Here is a 22,559-nt window from a genome sequence, read left to right as displayed (position 1 = left end):
ATGCAAAACTAAAATGCTTGCACTAACCTTGTAATGGTTTAATGTTTTTGAGCTTCTCTTAAGGAAATTGGATAGGTCCTTCCTTAAGCTTCCCAATTGTTGATCGGTGGAGTAGATTACAAATGTTTGCTCAATAATTGTCAAACTGTTTGAACCACATTTAATTCTCGGGCGAGGTTTGTCTTGCATCGTATCTATTGAGAGGAATGGAGTACATAAATTATAAGCATACTTGTCATTAGTTCGCCTGGAAATTGCTTCAAATAATTTCGATTTGTTTCTTTAGATGTATTCTTGAATAGTATGATCTTGTCAGGTTCGGTAAGGCTGTAAATGATTTGCACTCCAGGGACGCTCAAGAATTCTTCCTTCAGTATCCTGGAGATAATATGAACCTGATACGAGTTTTTCTACCACTTTGTAAGGTCCTCCCCATTGTGGTGCTAACTTGCTGACATCCCTAATGGGTTTAACATGCTTTCATACTAAATCTCCTACTTGGAAAAATCTTGGGATAACTCTTCTGTTATAATTTTGCCTCATTCGTTGTCGATAAGAAGTGAGACGAGCTGCGGCCTTGTCTTCATCAGGTCATTTATAATCTTGGGAAAAATCTCTGATTTCCTCTATCAGGTCTAGCTCCATGAGTCGTCGACCAGCATTCTCTTCATCAAATAACTGTTTTCTATCAGATTCCACTCCCACTTCGATGGGAATTACTACTTCTCCTTCATAAACTAACTGAAAAGGAGTAATTCCTGTAGCTTCTTGAGGTGTATTACGATACGCCCAAAGAACACTAGGTAATTCATCTACCCAGCTACCTCCAACATGATCCAGTTTGGTTTTTAGAACCCTTATAATTTCTCTATTGGTTACTTCTGCTTGACCATTACTTTGTGAATACGCCACGGAGGTGAATGCCTGAATAATACCATAACTTCTGCACCAGTCTAGGATTCTGTCTCCTTGAAATTACCTTCCATTATTAGAAACTAATTTATGAGGAATACCGAATCTGCATATGATATTTTTCCATTGGAATTTAATAACTGCATCCTTAGTAATCCGAGCAAGTGGTTCTGCTTCTACCCATTTAGATAAGTAGTCTACTGCTACTAATAAAATCCTTCTTTGTGCAGTTGCCATAGGAAATGGGCCCACTATATCCATGCCCCACTGATCAAAGGAACAGGAGACTATGGAGGTCCTTAATAATTACGTAGGATGATGTGGAATATTCTGATGTTTCTGACAAGAAATACAAGTTCTTACCAATTTGTGAGCATCCTCATGTAGAGTAGGCCAGAAATATCTTGCAAATCAAATTCTGCGAGTTAAGGATCTCCCTCCTGTATGACTGCCACACGAGCCTTGATCAACCTCCTGTAGAATAAAATGTATATCTTCTGTGCCAATACACTTGAGCAAAGGTCTGGAGAAAGCTCTTTTATATAATTGCTCCCCTATCATAGTATACTAAGTAGCTCTCTTCTTAAATATCCTTGCTTATTCTGCATCATTTGGAAGAATACCTTGCTGTAAGTACAATATGATTTACGCCCTCCAATCACCTCGTATTTCTACGTCAGCTTATCTTTCAATACAAGATATTAACAGAGTCTGTTCTCCTGGTCGATCCAAATTCCATGGTATTATAGCAGAGGCCAATTTAACTAATTCATCCGCTACCTGATTTTCAGACCGAGGAACTTTTTGTATATTCAATTCTTGAAATTGAGACTTCAACTTATCAAATGCCTCAGCATATAACTTGAGCCTATCATTATTAATTTCAAAGTTACCTGATAACTGTTGGGCTGCTAATTGAGAATGATAATAGATGAGAACCAGAGCTTCTCCTTTATGCCGAGCGACCTGTAATCCGGCTATCAATGCTTCATATTCTGCATCATTGTTGGTGGCTCTATAATTCAACCTGATAGAAAGTTGCAGTCTATCTTCCTTTGGAGATATAAGAAGTACACCGATTCCGCTACCCTGTCTAGTTGAGGAGTCATCCACATAAACTATCCAAGTATTCTCTTCCTCGGGGCCTTGAACTTCTATAATGAAATCTGCTAGGGTTTGTGCCTTGATAACCGAGCGGGGCTGATACTGTATGTCATATTCACTAAGTTCGGTCGTCCATTTGATTAGGCGACCTGAGGCCTCCGGGTTGAGTAGCACCCGTCCGAGAGTACTGTTGGTCAATACAACAATTACATGTGCTAAAAAATATGGGCGCAACCTCCGGGAAGTCAACACTAGTGCATAAGCCAATTTTTCGAGTGTAGTATATCTACACTCAACTCCTTTTAATAAATGGCTGGAAAAATATACAAGTTGTTGTTCTTTCCCTTCTTGCCTAACTAATACAGAGCCCACAACATTCTCATTAGCTGATAGATACACCCAGAAAGTTTCTCCTACTATAGGCTTAGCTAATACAAGAAGGGTAGACAGGTAATCTTTTAATTCCTGGAAGGCTTTATCACACTCCTCATTCCATTGAAATTTGTTCACCTTCCGGAGTATTTTAAAGAAATGAAAGCTACGATCGGCCGACCTGGAAATGAACCTAGATAAGGCTGTAATCCAGCCGGTAAATCTTTGAGCTTCCCTCATGTTGCGCGGCGGCTACATGTTCTGAAGTGCCTTGACTTTGCTTGGGTTGACCTCTATTCCTCGCTCGGACACCATATACCCCAGGAACTTTTCCCCTTTTGCTCTGAATAGACATTTGCCCGGTTTAGCTTGAGCTCATATTGCCTCAATGTCTTGCAAGTCTCCTCTACATCCCTGCACAGATCAATAGCTTGAAGAGACTTAATTAAGATATCATCGACATATACTTCCATATTTCTTCCAATCTACCTTTGAAACACCTTATTCATAAGCCTTTGATAAGTTGCTCCTGTATTATTTAGTCCGAAGGGCATAACGTTATAACAATAAGTACCTTCAGATGTTATAAAACTGACCTTTTCTTGATCCTCCTTATCTAGGGGGACCTGATGATAGCCTTGATAAGCATCCAGCATAGAGATGTACTCACACCCAGTGGTAGAATCTACCAATTGATCAATCCGGGGTAGCGGATAATAATCTTTCGGGCAAGCTTTGTTGAGATCCCAGAAATCAATACATACCCGCCATTTGTTTCCTGGCTTAGAGACTAAGACCACATTAGCTAGCCAACTGGTAAACTGTATCTCCCTGATGTAGCCAGCTTCCATGAGTTTAGTTACTTCTTCCTTGATGATTTGGTTATGCTCTGCACTAAAATTTCTTTTCCTCTGCATGACCGGCGGGGCATTTGGAAAGACATGCAACGAATGCTCCATTACTGCAGGGGAAACACCCGTGACCTCTTTGGGCGTCCTGGCAAAGACATCATTATTCTTCTCCAAGCATTGCACTAGCTCGGCTTTCAACGTAGGATCAAGATCGGTCGTGACATAAGTGGTAGCTTCAGGTCAACCGATCTGAATCTGGATTTCTTCCTTTTCTTCATAAACTAGAACAGACAGCTTTTCCTGAATGGCATTGACTTCCATTCTTTGAATTTTTCGAGCAGCATTAGCTTCAATCCGAACGATCTCCACATAACATTTACGGGCTATCTTCTGATCACCTTGCACTTCCCCGACCCGGTCATCCACAGGAAATTTAATCTTTTGACAAAAAGTAGAAACGACTGCCCTAAACTCGTTTAGGGCCGGTCGACCCAGTATCACATTATAAGCGGACGGGGCATCCACCACCATAAAATAAGATCTCCTTGTTCTCATTAGGGGCTCCTCCCCTAGAGATATGGCCAACTTTATTTGACCAAGTGGTTGTACTTCATTACTAGTGAATCCATATAGAGGAGTTACCATCTGTTGAAGTTCGCTCGGGTCGATCTGTAATTGACCAAAAGCCTTCTTAAAGATAATATTGACAGAACTACCAGTGTCTATAAAAGTACGAGAAATAGTATAATTGGCTATTACAGCCTTGATTATTAGTGCATCATCATGGGGTATTTCTACCCCTTCAAGATCTCTAGGTTCAAAACTTATTTCGGGACCACCTGCTCGTTCCATGCTGCATCCCACAGCATGAATCTCAAGTCTCCGTGCATGTGCTTTTCTGGCCCTATTAGAATCTCCATCAGTGGGCCCACCCGCGATCATACTGATATTGCCCCGGGCGGCATTACTCCTATTTTCTTCTTGTCGGGCGGTCATGGTTTCAGACTGAGTCTTCTCTGACATCTGACTCGTACCGGCCAGGGTACGTAATGCGTCCTGTCGAGGCTCGACCAGGCGATATTCCAATTTGAGCGGACTTTGTTGCCTAGGGTATTGCTGCCAATAATAGTTTTGCCTTTGGTAGCGATCCCTGTTTGCACTTTTATTTCTCAAAACAAAACAGTCTTCAGTATGATGACTGCTGGTCTTGTGATAAGTGCACCATCTTCTTGGTGCCTCTAGCTGTATCTCCACATGTTGCACTACTTGCGGACGATATTCTGGATGATGATGAGATGGATGAATTACCCGCGGCCCCCTTGGTGGGGGAACAGGAGCAGGAGCCTTCTCCTTAACCAGAGTAGGAGAAGAAGTAGTGCCCTCCTTTCTGCGAGCAGCTTGAGTTTCTTCCACATTAATAAATTTAGTGGCACATTCAATTAAGGAATCAAAATTGGCAGGAGGGTTTCTCACCAGATCTTTAAAGAAATCATTTAAACCTTAAGAGAAAGCGCTTACTAAGATTTCAATAGTAGCGTTGGGTACATCGATAGCTACCTGATTGAATCTTTTGATGTAGGCTCTGATGGACTCTTTGGATGCTTGTTTAATTGAAAATAGACTCCAAGGAGTCTTATGATACCTCTTGTTACTGGAAAAATGGTGTAGAAAAACCTTCTTGAAATCCTTAAATTTTTGGATAGATTTTTCTGGTAACCTCTTGAACCAACGTTGTGCAGCTCCTCCGAGTGTAGTGAGGAACATCCGACATTTAACCCCATCAGAAAATTGTTGTAATAATACTACATTTTCAAATTTCAATAGATGATCCTCTGGATCTATAGTCCCAGTGTATTCGCCGATCTATAAATTTTGATACCGCTTGGGAAGCGGATCATCCAGCACGCTTTGAGAGAATGGAGAAATGACTTTTTCCGGCGCGCTATCACTAGTTATCATTTTAACTTTACACTTTTCTCTATCTGGTGCTTCGTCGGAAGATTCCTGAAATACAGGCCTTCGTCCTCCCTGCTCCATAGGAGTGTGAAGAAAGGCTCGCGACCGCCTTGCCGAAGAAACTGTGGTTGGGGGAAAATATACATGTTCTTCCTCTTCAAGCTCCTTTCTCTTTCGGTGCTCAATAGTTGAAATTGCTAGATTATGAGCTACCTGCAGAGTGGCTCCATATGAGCTTGTTGTTGCTGTTGTTGTTGTTGTAGAGCCTTCTGCACATGAGTGTTGATGAGGAAATCTAGATCCTCATGGCTAATGGTGAGTAGATTTGCTTTTCCAGCCTCTTCCATCTTGTAGTCTCAAATTCAGGTAAATTTCCCACAGACAGCGCCAAATTTGATCCTGTCTGAGAATCTTGACAAAACAAAAAGTTGGGAGAAGGATCTACTGCTGATGAAGAATAATACCTAACTGAATACCGATCCGAGAAAACCAAAGCGGATCGGGGAGAAAAGAGTCGTCGAATGCCCTCCCTGTGCGAAGATCCAACGATGAGAGAGAAATCTGACTGAAGAAAATTGAGATCCGAAGCTTCTAAGGTTTCCTGTGCACAAGAGACCAACCAACACTATCGTTAGTGACCTAAAACCGGGGTGGGAATCCTTGGCTAGGCCCTCCGATGCTCAAGTCAGTGATCTCTCTTCATGTGTGAGAAGGAAGAAGCAAGAAGAACAGTAGTGGAAAAACTAGGGTTATGGATGTGAGCAGCAATGTGAACTTACCTTGCCAATGGAGAGGATTCCCCCTTTTATACCACTTCATATAACCTTCGTAGTCATGAAGTGGACCTCGGTTTATTAGAGTTTGTTATGAGATGACGTAAGATGCGTACTTGTGGTAAATGGTTTTTAAGGAATCTTTTTTGTACCCCAGATGTACCTTCTTTGTCGTCTAGTACCTGCAAAAAAAGTCTAGAAGCACACTTCCCACCAAATAGGTAAACTTGTTATACAATCATACATAAATATCTTTATTAAATTAAGTATGAGTCTTCCTGTTCGTCCTGTCTTTATTATGTTGTAGACAGCTTGGTATTATACTAGGTTTCATATTAACCGAATATTAAACCTCAGACCTTGTTCGGTCGATTTATTATTATCATTCAACTACGGACTCTATAAAGCCCTAGATCTTTCCATTCTCGGGTGGTCATGTATACTTAACTAATTCTAGATATGCTATCTTAAATAATCCTGGCTTTTTGTCTTAAATGTGAAAACCCGGCCGGTATCGATTTATTCTTCCTAATATGTATCCCCGCCGATATTTGCCTACTTTGCTCAAGGTGTTTCTCGCTTGGTATTAGCTAGCTGTCCTCAAGGTATATATCGGTCGATATTAACCTGTCTTCCCCTAAGGTATATCTCGACCGATGTCCGCCTACTTCCCTGGAGGTATATCTCGGCCGATATTGGCATGCCTCCCTGGGGGTATATCCCGGTCGGTATTGACCTGCCTCCCTGGAGGTATATCCCGATCGATATTGGCCTACCTCCTTTGAGGTACATCTCGGCCGATACTGGTCTACTCCCCTAGATTCCATTATTTCCTTTCTTCTTTTCACTAAGGACCTGCTAAACCTAACCCATATCAGTGGTGGTGATGATTCTTCATGAATTTATTTTCTATGAATGTTATTTATCTCATAATTACTATTATTTGAATGAGTTTATTTTTTTATATTTTTTTGTCAGTATTGTTGATTTGTTTCAAACAAGGTTTCTATAGCCAAGGAAGGTGGTGGAAATTATAAATTCATGGTTAAGGAAGTAAGCATTGGGGTTGCAAGGTTGTAAACATAGTCTCACATTGAAAACACATGAGAAAGATCATGGATTTATAAGAGAAAAATATCTCCATTGGTATGAGGTCTTTTGGGTAGATCCCAAAAATAAAACCATAAAGGCTTAGGCTAAAAGTGGACAATATCATACCAATATAGAGATATCTGAATTCTTTTAGTCCTAACGAATGGTATTAAAGCCCAGACTACTAGAGGATTTAGTCATCAACTGTGCACAAGAGCTATGGTCTAATTGAGTCATCTAAGAAGAATATTAGCTTTGAACTAAAGAATTAGGGGCTCCCATATCCAGATTAAGAGGACCAAACACTAGGCAGGGAGTCCTAGTCACGGCTAAACAAGGAAATCCTAGTAGGTTGATTGGATTGATGGGCAGAAAGTCCTAGTTGCTACTAGGCAAGGAAGTCCTAGTAGATCGGTTAGATCGAGGAGCAGGAAGACCTAGTTAGTCAATAATTAGACGTCAAATGGATAGACTTTCTGCTTGAGGGGGGACCTTGTGGTCCTTCGTTTGAGGGGAGGGATTATTGGGGTTGTAAGGTTGTAAACATAGTCCCACATTGAAAATATATGAGAAAGATCAATGATTTATAAGAGAAAGATATCTCCATTGGTATGAGACATTTTGGGTATAGCATAAAAATAAAACCATGAGGGCTTAGGCTCAAGGTGGATAATATTATACCGTTGTAGAGATATCTGAATTTTTTTAGTCCTAACAGTAAGTATTTATATATTAAAATTTATGTTAGGATTTTTTTGCATGTCATGCCATGTTATGCCATGTTACAGTTGTGTCTATACTTTGATCTTACCTTGATACTTTGTATGTCATGCCATGTTTTGTATGTTTGTGACTTGCCTACTACTAATCCATGTAATGTTAGCTATATATTTGATGCTTTTATTATATGTCATGGATCATTTGATACATGTATTTCTTATTATATGACTTGTACATTTTTTATTTGTTGTTATGCTTAGTTACAAGTTTCATGTATTTATATGTTTCATGAAATTAAGGATGAATGACATCTTTTGACATCCAAGGTTAACTTACAAGAACCATAGATACAAGTGATATGTTATGATGATGAATTAAGTTTGTTTATTATAAATGTTATAAATATTTGACATATAGATACAATTGATATGTTATGATGATAAATTAAGTTGTGTTTGTTGACACATAGATACAATTGGTAAGTTATACATAAATGTTACCTTTAATTTGTTTATTTTCTAACACAAGAAGAGAAGTAGAATGGAAGAAGGAGAAGGAAGTGTTTACTGAGGTAGAAGAGAATGATAATTCTTGTTTGTATCTTTCCGCCCTTTTGATATCCTTTTGTATGAGACTTGTTAAACTATGATATTTGTATGTTTATGGATATTTATGGATCTTTCCGTCCTTTTGTAAGCATATGGCTTATATGAATATGTTTGTTTTTGTATGATTTCATTTTGGATATTTGGACTTCTATGAATATGACTGGTTTGGATCAATTGTGTATATAGAATGTGCTGGATTATTTAATTGTTGTGTAGTCGTCGCAAACTTGTCATAATGTTACACTGTGTATCACAATTCTATGACAAAATTCCTTTTTTGTCATAGATTCTATGACAAAGAAGCGATTTCATTGCAGATTCAATGACGAAAACCTATTTTCATTGCAAAATCTGTGATGAATTCCCTTAATCTGCAATGAAAACTTATTTTTGTCACAGAATTGATATTTCTTTCCATGCAAATTTGCAACAACTATGGTGATGAAAAGAAAATTTCATCACATATTTTCTGAATTTGTGACGAACTTTTATTTTGTCACTGATTTGTAACAAATATCCCTTTTCGTCATAGAATTAAGATCTTGAAATTTTGCGACAAATTTTTTTTCGTCGTAAATTTACAACAAATTTTGCGAGAAAAAAATTCATCATAGATTTTACGATGAATATACATTATTTTGTCACAGAATTTGGTGACGAATAATTCGTAATGAAAAGTTTTTTGCCACATATTTTGTCACAAATTCATTTTGTGATTTTAAAAAAATTTATGGCAAAATGCCCATTTTTTATAATGTCTTATATAAGGACCTTGAGACAGAACTTGAAAGCATCCCATCTATAAATAATTCACTCTTGTTCTCATGCTCTGAGTGTTCTTTCATCTTCTGTGCTATGACACGCTTCATTTCGCACTTCATTTCTTTTTGACAACACCTAGAGTAACATTTATATTTGTTTTAGTGTTGCCTTATTTGTTTTATTCACTTTGATACGGTTGGCAATGGAGGGGCCCAAGAGGAAAGGGGGAGAAGGGTCAAGGCCATATAGAGGTCAACAGTCAAGAGGACGTGGCGGTCAATAGTCAAGGTGACTGGGCAGTCAATAGTCAGGGTGACTCGGCAGTCAATAGTCAAGCTGACTAGGCAGTCAGAGGCAAGCATATGGGGTAGTCAGAGGTCAGGCAAACTTGTCGATCAAGAGGGCAAAGTAGTTGAAAGACAAAGGGAGGCGACAGGCGGAACACCGGGCACAGGTTGGGATCGGCAGAGCTGTGTAAAGACAGCCCGATCTACAGGCTTACAGTCGAGGGCCAGCAAATACTCACGGGTCGGGATCGGTAGAGCTGGGTAGAGGCAGCTCGATCTACAGGCCTGCGACTCGAAGGCCCGGAAGTGCAAGTCACAAATCACAGGTCGGAAGCGACAGAGCTGTGTAAAGCCAGCCCGATCTACAGGCTTATGGTCTAGCACCGGGAAATACAGGGTACAGAGTACAGACCGTGATCGACAGGGCTGTTCAGGGTTAGCCCGACTGACAAGTAACGCTCGGAGGCCGGATCTGGTCGAGGGGTGTGAGGTAGAAGCAGACACGATAAATAAGATGAGCTGAGCTATGCAGGAGTCGGAAGATCACAATTGTCCGTCAAGGGTAATCATTACATACCAATGAGATGTGCGAAGGCGGAGGTTCCTTAACGAAAAGATGCCCTCATAACCAATAGCAGCCTGACAGATGTCCTTCACTACAAGACAAAACCCATGTCTAAAGGCGGAGGTTCCTAAACAAGAAGATGCCATCACGACCAATAGCAGCACGACAGGTGTCCGGGATATATGACAAAGCCCAGCGTCTAACATTTTCTGACAGGGTTGCAGGTTCTAGAAGCGGGGCGGGTGCATAAAAGAGGAGGATTCCTCGTACGCGGGTGCGCTCTCTCGTCACTTTTTCCACAACTTTTCATTTTGAGTCATTTTTTCTGCCTTTTGCCGGGGAAAAAGGACCTGACTTGAGCGTCGGAGGGCCTGATCCAGGGACTTTTTCCCTGGGTTCTAGTCTCTAACGTGAGGGGAGGAGATCATCTGAGTGTATGCAGGATCCTGCAGCATCGTCAGCCGCCCATGGGAGACGAATCACCCACGACTTTCCATCAACAACCAGGCCGTCGCGACCAGCCTTCATCCGACTCAGCTTTCGGACAGGATCAAATTTGGCGCCATCTGTGGGAACACAACAGCCTGATCCGAAGCGTGAAGATGGAGGACTCTGGTCGATGCTCCAGCCGGAGGATTAACGTTACCATGACCGCGGGGGAGTACGAGCTCTTCAAGGAGGTCAGAAAGCGAGCCGCCTCTGAAAACAAGGCACGGTTTCACGACCTCACCCAGCACCTGAAACGTCCAAAGAACCAGCTCCTGTTTCTGACAGGAGCTCAAAGAGAAAGCAACCGGAAGAACTCCCTCGTACTTCATTCCGAGAGCCTCGCCGCAACTATCATCGAGCTGGACCTCGGGAGCATAGTCCGAAGAAAGAAGAGCCGCCGGCGTCGGTGGCGGAAAGCTCTTTACATCCACCCTAGGATTCAGGAAAGGGGAAGGCTATAATCTCTGCCATAGATCTGCCTGAAGATCCGGATGATAAGGTACCCTTCTCAGCTCAGATCTTGAGGGAAAGCCTGCCAAGGGGTTATCGAGCCCCAAACATCGGAGAATATGATGGGAGCAAGGACCCGGAAGAGAATCTGTGGAAGTTCAAGAACGCGGCTATGTTGTATCAATACAGTGATGCCGTCAAATGCCGAGTCTTCCTACATACCCTATCTAGGTCGGCGCAGAAGTGATTCGATGTATTGCCCCCATAGTCCATCAACCGCTTCATGGATTTCAAAATGGCCTTCCTACGTCGTTTCGCCAGTAGTCGTAAGTATCAAAAATCCGACCATTGCCTTTTCGCTCTTAAACAGGAGCCGACCGAGCCTCTGCGAAGCTACATCAACCGGTTCAGTCAGGTGGCCAATGACGTCCCCTCCGCCACCTCAGAAATATTGATGAGCGCCTTCTCCCATGGATTGCGAGAAGGAGAATTCTTCAGGGACCTCATCAAAAATCCCGCTTGGAGTTTTGACGATATGGTGGAGAAAGCTTCTTACTACATCAAGGTGGAGGAGGCTCAGGCCGCTAGGAGGAAGGCTGAAAAGACGGTGGCTCCTGGCAACCGACCTGAAAGGAGAGCACCCCAAACAGCTCAGCCCTTTCAGCGCGTTCAACCCAGGCCTTCCCCTCAGCCCGCTCAGGGAGTCAGACCAGCCCCACGAGTTGCTGCCGTACACGCGCCCAGGCCTGGACCAAGAGGAGCCCCATATTGCACATATCATCGGTCTAGGACGCATGATCTCAGTAACTGCTTCCAATTCGCTCGTGATTCTAGGCGAGCTGCCGAGCAGGGTCTGCCCCCCCCCCCCCCCGCGCCCGGAGTTAGCGCCCCAAATACAGAGAATAGAGGAAGAACGGACCGCGGGTGGACGTGCTCGTCAGACCCGACCCGACCTAGCCGGTCTCGGGGTTGATCGAAGAGATGCAGGAGAGCTTGAAAACTGGGGCAACGCTGCTGTGTGAGAAATAGGCATGATTTCAGGAGGGCCCACTGACGGGGACTCAGGCCGAGCCCGAAAGTCACATAGTCGACGGTTATATGTGGGAGCCGTGGGATGCTGCCACGAGCAGGCGTCTGGCCCTGTTATTAGCTTTGGGCCCCAAGACTTGGAGGGTCTGGAACTGCCCCACGACGACGCTCTCATAATCAAGCCCGTTATCTCTAATAGCCGAGTGGCTCGGGTCTTTGTGGATACCGGGAGCTCGGTCAACATTTTGTTTAGAGCTGCGTTCGAGGAGATGCAGATTGATGCCGCTGAGCTCCAACCCGTGACCATTCTTTGTACGGGTTCACAGGCAACGAAGTCAAGCCTATGGGTCAGATCAAGCTGGCCATCTCCATGGGCACTGAGCCACTAGTGCGCACCCGGAGGAGCACCTTTATAGTGGTGGATTCGCCTTCCTCCTACAACGTCATCCTGGGAAGGCCAGCTCTGCATGAGTTCCGGGCTGCTGTCTCCACTTTTCACCAGAAAATCAAGTTCTCTGTTGGCGAGCGGGTCGGGGAAGTCAAAGGAGAGCAAAAGGTGTCTCGCAGCTACTACATTGATATGGTCCGGGTGGAGGCGCGCAAAAGCCGGAGGACGCAGGATGGTGGTGTACACGCTATCCAAGAGGAGCCTCTGCCTATTGCCGAGGAGCCTATTCCTTGGGAAGAGATTCAGTTGCACCCTGACAGAGCAGAGAGCATCACTCGTATTGCCAGTGACTTACCGCCGGAGCTTAGGTCAGAGTTGATACAGTGTCTGAGCCGTAATAAGGAGGTTTTTGCTTGGTCACCGGAAGAGCTGCCCGGAGTCAAACCAGAGGTAGCCGAGCACAAGCTGCATTTAATGCCCGAAGCCAAGCCAGTCAAGCAGAAGAAGAGAAACTTCTCTGCCGACCAGAATAAAATTATCCGAGATGAAGTGGATCAGCTCAGGAAGGCAGAACATGTTCGAGAGGTACAGTTCCCGTCCTGGCTTTCTAACGTTGTATTGGTAAAGAAGCCTAACAACAAGTGGCGGGTGTGAATAGACTTTCGCGACCTCAACAAAGCCACCCCCAAAGACTGTTATCCTCTCCCGCGGATCGATCAGGTGGTGGATTCAACTGCTGGCTTTGAGAGGATATGCATGATGGACGCTTATCAAGGATATCATCAGATACCCTTGGCTAGGGAGGATCAGGAGAAGGTTAGCTTCATAACGGCTGGCAGTACTTTCTGCTATACGGTCATGCCGTTTGGACTCAGGAATGCTGGGGCTACCTACCAAAGGATGATGGACAAAGTCTTTCAAAGTCAGATTGGGCGGAACGTCGAAGTCTATGTCGATGACATCCTAATCAAGTCCCCTCTGGCGTCCAATCTCATAAGAGATGTAGAGGAAACCTGCGGGACTCTAAGGCAATATGGTATAAAGCTGAATCCTCTGAAATGCTTGTTCGGGGCCAAAGGAGGGAAGTTTCTGGGGTATCTGATGATTGAGCGAGGGATAGAAGCCAATCTTGAGAAGGTTCAAGCACTTCGGAACATGCAGATCCCTCAGAATCTGAAGGAAACGCAGAAGCTAGTCGGCAGGATAACAGCGCTGTCCCGATTCATCTCCAGATCTGCAGATCGAGCCGCACCCTTCTTCAAAGTGCTCAGGAAAGCAGCCAAGTTTCAGTGAACGGAAGAATGCACACAGGCCTTTGAGGAGCTAAAGCAATACCTGGAGTCTTTGCCATCGATGTTTAAGCCTATTGTGGGAGAGCCCCTTTGGGTCTACTTGTCAGCCACCCCCGAGGCCGTGGGGGCCGTGCTGGTTAAAGAGCAGGACAATGTACAACGGCCAGTGTATTTTTTTAGCCATCTATTGAAGGGGGTTGAGTCTCGGTACACGGCCCTGGAAAAGGTGATTTACGGGCTTGTTCTCATGGCTCAGCGCCTCCGACCGTATTTTTTGGCGCATCCCATCACCGTCCTGACAAACAGTACAATGGGCCGAGCTCTCACCAAGGTGGAGGTAGCAGGTCGGCTTATCAAATGGGCAACCGAGCTAGGGGAATATGATATACAGTATCAGCCCCGAACTGCGATCAAAGCACAGGCTCTGGCGGATTTCTTGACAGAAGTTTATCGAGCAAACTCGGAGGAGGTCTGGAAAATTTATGTAGACGGGTCGGCTACCCATCATGGGAGTGGTGTAGGTGCACTTCTAATATCTCCGCAGGTAGACATTATGCAGTTGGCTGTACGGCTAAATTTCAGAGCTACCAACAATGAGGCAGAATATGAAGCCCTATTAGCAGGTCTGCAAGCAGCTCGGCATGTGGGGGCGAGCCGAGTCATAATATATTCGGATTCACAGCTAGTAACTCAGCAGGTGACCGGACATTTTGAAGTAAACAGCGAAAAGATGCAAGTTTACAAGGAAGCATATGAGAAGATGAGGAAAGATTTTAAAAAAGTCACAGTCACTAAGATTCCTAGGGCTGAAAATGAAAGAGCGGATGAACTAGCTAAAATGGCCAGCTCCCTGACCACTTGGGCGCTTGACAGATCTATAGCACAGACCTTCCTTATAGCTCAGATAGATCTACAAAATAACCTGGGAGAAGTAATTGATTGGAGGGCGCCCATAATAAGCTTCCTCCAACAAGGAATTGTACCCGCCAACTTAGAAGAGGCGCGTATGCTTAGGAGACAGGCTCATTCTTATGTTATGATTGGAGATCAATTGTACAAAAAGTCTTTCTCCAGACCTCTGCTCAAGTGCTTGAATACGGAAGAAGTAGATCAGGCCTTGCGGGAGATACATTTGGGGTGTTGTGGCAATCACGCAGGTGGAAGAACGCTGGCCCAGAAAGTACTGTTGGCTGGGTATTTCTGGCCTACCCTGCAGAAGGACGCACAGAAGCTAGTGAATACTTGTTTGTCATGCCAGAAGTATCAGAACCTGGCACACCGACCCACAGAGCTGCTGAGAACTTCTATAGTGTCTTGCCCGTTTGACCAATGGGGTATGGATATCGTAGGACCTTTCCCGATGGCTACGGGGCAAAGACGTTTCTTGCTGGTAGCAGTAGATTACTTCTCCAAGTGGGTGGAAGCGGAAGCCCTGGCCAGAATCACTGAAGATGCGGTGATCCAGTTCTTGTGGAAGAATATCTTTTGCAGATTCGACCTGCCTCATAAGTTAGTGTCAGACAATGGCAGACAATTTCAAGGACGCAAAATACAAAATTGGTGCAAGGGGTTCAGCATTACTCAGGCCTTTACTTCGGTGGCTCATCCTCAAAGCAATGGTCAGACAGAGGTAGTCAATCGGGAAATAGTACGAGGGCTCAAAGTCAAGATGGATCACACGGGAGGTAGTTGGGTGGACGAGCTGCCGAGCATTTTATGGGCCTATCGTACGACACCCCGAGAAAGTACAGGTCTGACACATTTCCATTTAGTGTATGGTAATGAAGCAGTAGTACCTCTGGAGGTCGGGATACCATCCGTAAGAAGAATGATGTATGACCAAGGGAACACAGAGCGACGGCTGGCCGAACTAGATTTTATCAGCGAAATCGTGAGCAAACAGTTGCCAGGTTGGAAGCTTATAGACAGAGGATGAGACAAAACTATAATAGAAGGGTGATTCCCCGATACTTCGGAGAAGGAGACCTTGTCTGGAAGCAGATGAAACCCTTAGGGGAAGTGACAAAGTTGGCACCTCAATGGGACGGACCATACAAAGTTATCAAGAAATTGGCATCGGGGGCCTATTATTTGCAGGACGCTCAAGGAAGGAAGCTGGATCGACCTTGGAGTGCTAACTACCTACGACCCTATCGGGTTTAAGGGGGTTGACTCTGTTGGTGTAAGCCGGGTCAGGCGAGGGGCCTGGAGACAGTAGAATTGTAACGCTCGCCCTCCCTGCTAACCCTAAGGGACGGGGCTACGATACTCTATGTACAAATTTTTCTTTTTTTTTAAAAAACAGCGGAAGACTTAAAATAATTCTCTTAGTTTAATAAAAACTTTTCTTTTGTTTTCCCTTTCATCAAATCCGAACTACACTATCATGGCCTCAATAACATGATATCAAAATTAGTAGAAACATAACATCAAGTCACACATACGGTATTACAATTCATGATACCAAAGCATAGTTCTTTAAAAGTTTTTTTTTAAAGCAGGTTCTTATTTGGTTGCCTAGCCACTGCCACACACATCTCCTTGCCTCTCCTGCTGCTCCTCTAGCTCATCCAGCTTTTTCCTTTATCTGTGGTACAAGGACAGTAAGCTGTGACACTCATGGCTCAGTAAGTTCCTTTCCTACTCACTAAAACCGAAAATCATAGTATAATCAAAAATGTCTCAACATGGCATCATTTCAACTAGTCATGACATAATGTAGCATACTCTTTTAAGCATATCATGCAACATAAAGAAATCATAACTAGTCATGGCATATCATAGCGTAAAGCATAGCATGAAGCATAACATAATCGTATCTAATCATGGCATATCGTCATAAGGAGTCATGGCATATCCTACACATGGATATATCATGGAACATAACATAATCATATCTAACCATGGCATATCATAAATCATCATAAGGTATATGCAATATGATTTTGAAAAACATGTGTATGTCTCATGATCTTTAAAACAATTTCTTCTTACATATATACTTGAACATAATCTCAACTTAAAGGGGATCCCGGCTATGTACCACTTACATATTGCGCGCAACCTATGTAGGTCCAAGGTAGCAAGTCTTGAACCCTACAAGGCAACATACTAGGCCCGAGTCTTGCTCCATCGACCTAGGGGCACTTAGGAGCCCATCCCTAACGAGGCCCGAGTCTTATTCCATCGACCCCGGGGCGCTTATGGAGCCCACCCTTGGTACAAGCGATATAAAGTAAAGTACATGTCATACTTATAAATATCATACATCATAAAAGCATGCATCACTTAGGCACACATCCTATCATAAAAATATGCATCACTTAGGCATACATCATGTCATAAAAGTATGCATCACTTAGGCATACATCATATCATAAAGGTATGCATCACTTAGGCATACATCATGTCATAAAGGTACTTAGGCATACATCATACCATAAAAGTATGCATCACTTAGGCATACATCATATCATAACAATATGCATCACTTAGGCATAGATCATAAAAACATGCATATCTTAAGCATAAAGCATATCACCAAGCATGCATAATTTAACCACATAGCATATCATGAAGCATGCATATTTTAAGCACTAAACATAGCATCAAAGCATGCATAATTTAACCACATATCATAACATAAGCATGCATATTTTCAGCTCATATCATATCATCAAAGCATGTAAAATTTACCCACATATCATAACATAAAGCATGCATATTTTGAACTCATAACATATCGTAGAAATTCTCATCTTGTATAGCTCACAAGCATACATGTCTAAGCATAAAAGTGTATCATGTGCTCATCCAATCATAAGGAACAATGTAACATGATTAATTTGGGTACTAAGCTTCCTAATCCTTTGGGTTCTTATCTTGGCCGAAACCCTCTTAGGTGCCAATTCAGGTTTTAAACAACATCCAAGCATGTAGAACCTAATTCATCCACATATCATTTTCATAGGAAGTATTATAAACAAGATTTACTTAGACTCTAAGTTCTCCAAGTCCTTAAACCTCATTTGGCTGAACCTTAACAAGTGTGAAACAAGGTTCTAAATGACATAAAGCATGGAAACCTTAACCATATTTATAGCATTTGTTTCAAGGAATATGGTAAGCACAATTGAGTTAGTTCCTAAATCCTTTAAGCCCTTAAAATTATGTCATGGCCGAAACTTACAAGTACTCATTTAGGTTTTCAAGCAAGCATACAAGCATGTGAACTTACTCTAACATCATGTATAAATTTATAAATGGCATCATACAAGTGGTCATGGCCGAAACTTCCCTTAGCATCAATTTAGGTCACTAACAACATATAGCATGTGAATTTTTAGCTTTCTACATTTCATATTCCATGGAGAGTGACATGAGCATGTTCAATGTAAGTTCTAGGGTTTCTAAGGCATGTATCCCTTCATGGCCGAGACTTTAAGGTGTCCATTTGAATCATAGTTAAATATATAAGCATGTGAACACAATCAACATGTTATCTCAATTTCATAAGAAGCATCTTTAACACATGAGATCTAAATTTTAAGGTTTCTAGGTCTTTAAACCCTACATGGCCGAACCTCATCAAGCATGGAATTTGTTCAAATGGCATAAAGCATAGAAAGTCATAACACATTTCATAACATGTATAAAAGTCAAGCACTATTAAATTGTGTCTTAGGTTTCCTAGGTTTTTCCTTTCTTTATCTCATAGCATATGTTTGGCCGAAACCTTCCAAGTCTTTAAACTAGATTTTAGGTGGCCTAAAGTATGGAAAACCTAAACAAGTTTTATGGCAAAAACATCAAAGGAACTATACATATATGTTTGGTTCACAAATAAGCTAGGACCCTTGTGGTCATAATTATCATATATCATGCAACCAATTTTCCTATACTCTAATTAAGCATGGGAGCATCAAACAACTTTCATATCTTATTGTCATGGAGGTTTTGAGCATGTTAAAAAAAATCTGTTTAAGCTATTCTAAACCATCCACCTTACCATGGCCGAAACATTAAAAGTGATGTTCATGAGTTTCTATCAACATACAAGCATGCAACTCTTTAAGAAACTCTATATTCTATCATATAAACATGGTGAGTTTAAATTCAAAGTCTTCCTAACCCTAAACCCTTCCTTGGTCGGAACTTGTGAGTGGGGTACTTTTGGTTCCAAGTAACCTTCAAGTATGAAAACAATAATGGATCCTTAACCATTTATTTAGAGGGTTTTGTGCAAGTTAGGTAAACAAATAAATTCCCTAGCCCTTATAAAACCTTTTTGGCCGAAACTCTAGGGTTAGGTAGATCTCTAATCCAGCATCACATATATATAAAAATATGAGAGAAAACCTTCTTACAAAGCATAGAAAAATTATCATGATTCAAGGCTTATATTAAACATTCCTAGGATCAACAAGTCCTTTCTTTGGCCGAATTTTCACAACTTTGTTTCTAGGTTTTAAAATCCTCATAAAATCCAAAAACACATTAAAACCACTTGTACCACAAGTGAGGGGATACTTACTTCCTTTTCGCTTGTGGTTCTAAAGTGTGGTGATGGAAGAAAGGGTCTCTTCTTCTTGTTCTCCTCCTTTGATTTCCCTTGGTAGCCTTCCTTGTATCCTAGGAGGAACCTTGTTTTGGGGGCCAAAAATGGAGGAGAGGGGGCTGAGGCTCTCGGTGGTGGAGAGGAGAGAATGAGAGAAATGAGAGAAAAATAAAATCTTCTCTTTACATGCTCCCTTTTATGTTAAGGGGGAAGAGGTAGCAAAATTGGTTTTTTGCTTTCCTTCTCCCTTAGCCCTTTTTTTTTCTTTTTTTTTTTAATTTTTTTTTTATTTATTTGTTCTCATCATTCATGATGAAACAAGGGGGAATGAATCCCCTTAATTGTCCTCTTTAAGTCACGGCAAAGGGAGAGGAAGAGGGAAAGAAAAGAAGGAAGGCAAGTTGCCTTTCTCTTGCTCTTTTCTTGCTTTCTTTTGGCTAGCTTTTACTCTCATCCTTATCATGAGTTTCCCTCCTTTGCTATCAATATATCATTCCTATCCCAACTGGTTATTACCCATTAATCCTATCATTTACATCATGAGAGGTTCAAGGTTCAATCCTTGACCACTCCCTATTTTTATTTCTTTTTATTTCTTTTTGATTCAACATTCTACTAATATTTTTCTAAGGCAAATTCATCATTCTCATATTTATCTTAAAAGCTTAGTGGGTGTTACAAGAATAGTCAGGTAAAAATCCGAAAATGCATATGTACATGTAAAAATTCCACAGTTTAAGCGGCTGGTACAGATCATTTAAAAGGAGCAAAAATTTCATCCGGAAAGCCTTGAATGATTTTGTCTTGATCCAAAAAGTCTGCGGGAGGGATGGAGTTCAAGAAATTCTACGCGTGAAGCTGTCGAATAACCCCAGCCGCCGTGTAGGGTATGGTCGCGGAAAAGCACGCCCCAGCCTGGGATAAAAATTCAGGAGAGGTCAGATAAGACATTCGACTTTGCAGGCAACGATCCTCCTCTCCTTCTTGATAGATCGCCAGGGCAGCGGATACTCCCGTCAAAGTCGCCCGAGACTGGGATAGTTCTTCTCTCAAGGCCCTTAGCTCAGCTCCTTGAGCTTCTAACTGAGATGCCTGGACCTCCAGTCTATTGTTCTTCTCCTGCAGAAGGGTATCTTTGGACTGTGCTTCCTGAGCCTGGTGGGCTAGTTGTTGCTGATACCTCGCCTCAGAGGCAGCTCTTTCCTCCCTCATAGCTCGGAGTTCATCTTTGACCTGCCTCAGGGAATTTTTCTGCCGGGTGGTCTGATTAGTTAAGGCTTGGATCTCTGCTCGCAAGGCATAACTGGCTTGGGCGGGGTCATTCAGTTGCAGCTCCAATTCAGAGACTCTCTCTCGAAGTTCTTTGCTTTCGTGATGGTGTGGAAGGATTGGTTCAGCACCTAAGATTCTACATGAGTCTGGAGGGAAGATACGACCCTCAGTTAAGGCAAACTAATACCAAGTGTAAGGTGAGGAGTACTTACTTTAGCCCAGGACTTCGAGAACCTATCCATCTGAACTAATGGCGACACGCTATTCATTTGACTCATGCTCTCCGCCCACAAACTGCCGAGGCAGCCTCTCATCATCACAATGCTCGTGGGGGCATCCTGTCGACGAGATAGAGCAGCTTCAGAGGGGATAGTGGTTCTGTAATGATGGCGAGCGGAGGAAGAAGGTTGAGAAGGGCCAGCGTCAGAACCAGGAGGAGCAGGAGGTGGCTCGGGAACGGGCTCAGTTGGCACGGGGTCATGACGATCGCTTGTGCTGTCTTCCTCAGCAGGAGTAGGGGCAGAGCGGAATGCAGCTGGTCTTCCCCTGTAAGGGTTGGGAGAGGCTGCCAGATAAGCGAAACAAAAATGAAGAAGGAAGTGGGGTTAGAGTCAGCCACGATGGCAGCAGGGGGCAATATGGCAGATAGAGGAACAGGATTAAGCGTTTAGGAAGTCGGACTTGGTCTTCGACGCCGTCTGTGAAGCAGGGGCTGGTCGTCAGAGTTAGAGTCATCAGAGGGAGGCTAACCCTGTGAGGAGGCTGCAACACCCCTGTTTGTGGCATCTCGCCCGGACGAGCTTCGACCTGCACGATGAAGGGCTGCGCGACCACGTCTAGAGGCCCGGGGGGCCCCTCGGAAGACGCGGCTGGCCGGACGACTGGCTTGATCACAACCCCAGCCTCGGTTCGGGGCGGCATGTGAAGGAGAAGCTGTGTGCGAGGCGGGGTTGGAAGCGGGCTGAGTCACTGCCCCAAATGAGGTGGATCCAAGATGAGGGAGTAGCCTCCTATCCAAGATCACCCGACCGCGTCGCATTATTTCCAGATCATCGAGGGGCAAAGGCAGAACCTCTGAGGCGTGATGCAGAACCTCCGCTATAGGCACCAATACGAAAGGTTATTCTCACAAAGAAAATGGTCGAAAGCGGGGGAGTGGGGCTCAGCCTGAACTTACCTAAGGAGAGCGGTGTTTCAGAGGAAGCGGGACTCAGTCGGAAAAAGGAAAGTAGGTCTTCAAATATCAGTCTTGTCAGATTCAAGCGCTAATCCTCCATCTGGATTGCAGCCGTAGCATAGGAGAAGTCCATGTGGAATTCGTCCAGCACCGGAGTTAGAGGGAGCTCAGACTGCCAGTGCATAGGCCAGCCTGTTTCTTCGGGAAACCGGAGAAAAAAGAATTTTTTCCTCCAGTTAGCACTAGGAGGAGGAAGAGGAGAGAAGAAAGCAGTATGACTGCGAGCCTGGAAGTAAAAAAGACCATCGACGTGCCGAGCAAGAGCAAAGAAGCAGTGAAAGAGGGGAGCGGACCAGGAAACCTCGCAAACTTCGCAGAGTATTACAAAGTCACATAAAATCTTTATGGAGTTGGGAGTTAGCTGGCCTAAGGGGATCTTAAAATAGCGGCACACTCCAGATAGAAAAGGATGCGGGGGTAGACGAAGGCCAGATACAAATTGCTCAGTGAAGAAAGTACAAGAACCAGGCGGGGGATCGAAGTACAAGTTTACACCAGTAGGGATGATGGGGAGAAAGCTAGTAGGGATTTCGTAAGTGTACCGTAGGTCATCCCAATCCAACTCAGCGAAAGTCAAAGCGCCTGGTAAGTGCTCCGCCAACAAGGAGATCCAAGAAGGAGAATCCATTGCAGAAGAGATTATCTCAGAAGATAGGAAGAGCAAACGAAAAGAAGAGGTTTGGAGAAAAGGAAGGGTCGCGACAAAGTCCCCGAGAAAGTCAGTCGGTGGCGGCGACGTTTGAGTATTCCGCGGTGGTGGCGAAACACAGCAGAAGGGAAAGATTACGAAGATACTTATAAGTTTAGCGAAGGAAGGACACTTTCGTAAGTTGGCAACAGATG

The sequence above is a fragment of the Zingiber officinale genome, chromosome 8A, assembly GCF_018446385.1.
Source record: "Zingiber officinale cultivar Zhangliang chromosome 8A, Zo_v1.1, whole genome shotgun sequence".
Taxonomy (NCBI): domain Eukaryota; kingdom Viridiplantae; phylum Streptophyta; class Magnoliopsida; order Zingiberales; family Zingiberaceae; genus Zingiber; species Zingiber officinale.
The sequence above is the reverse complement of the archived record's forward strand: the minus strand, read 5'-3'. Positions refer to the sequence as shown.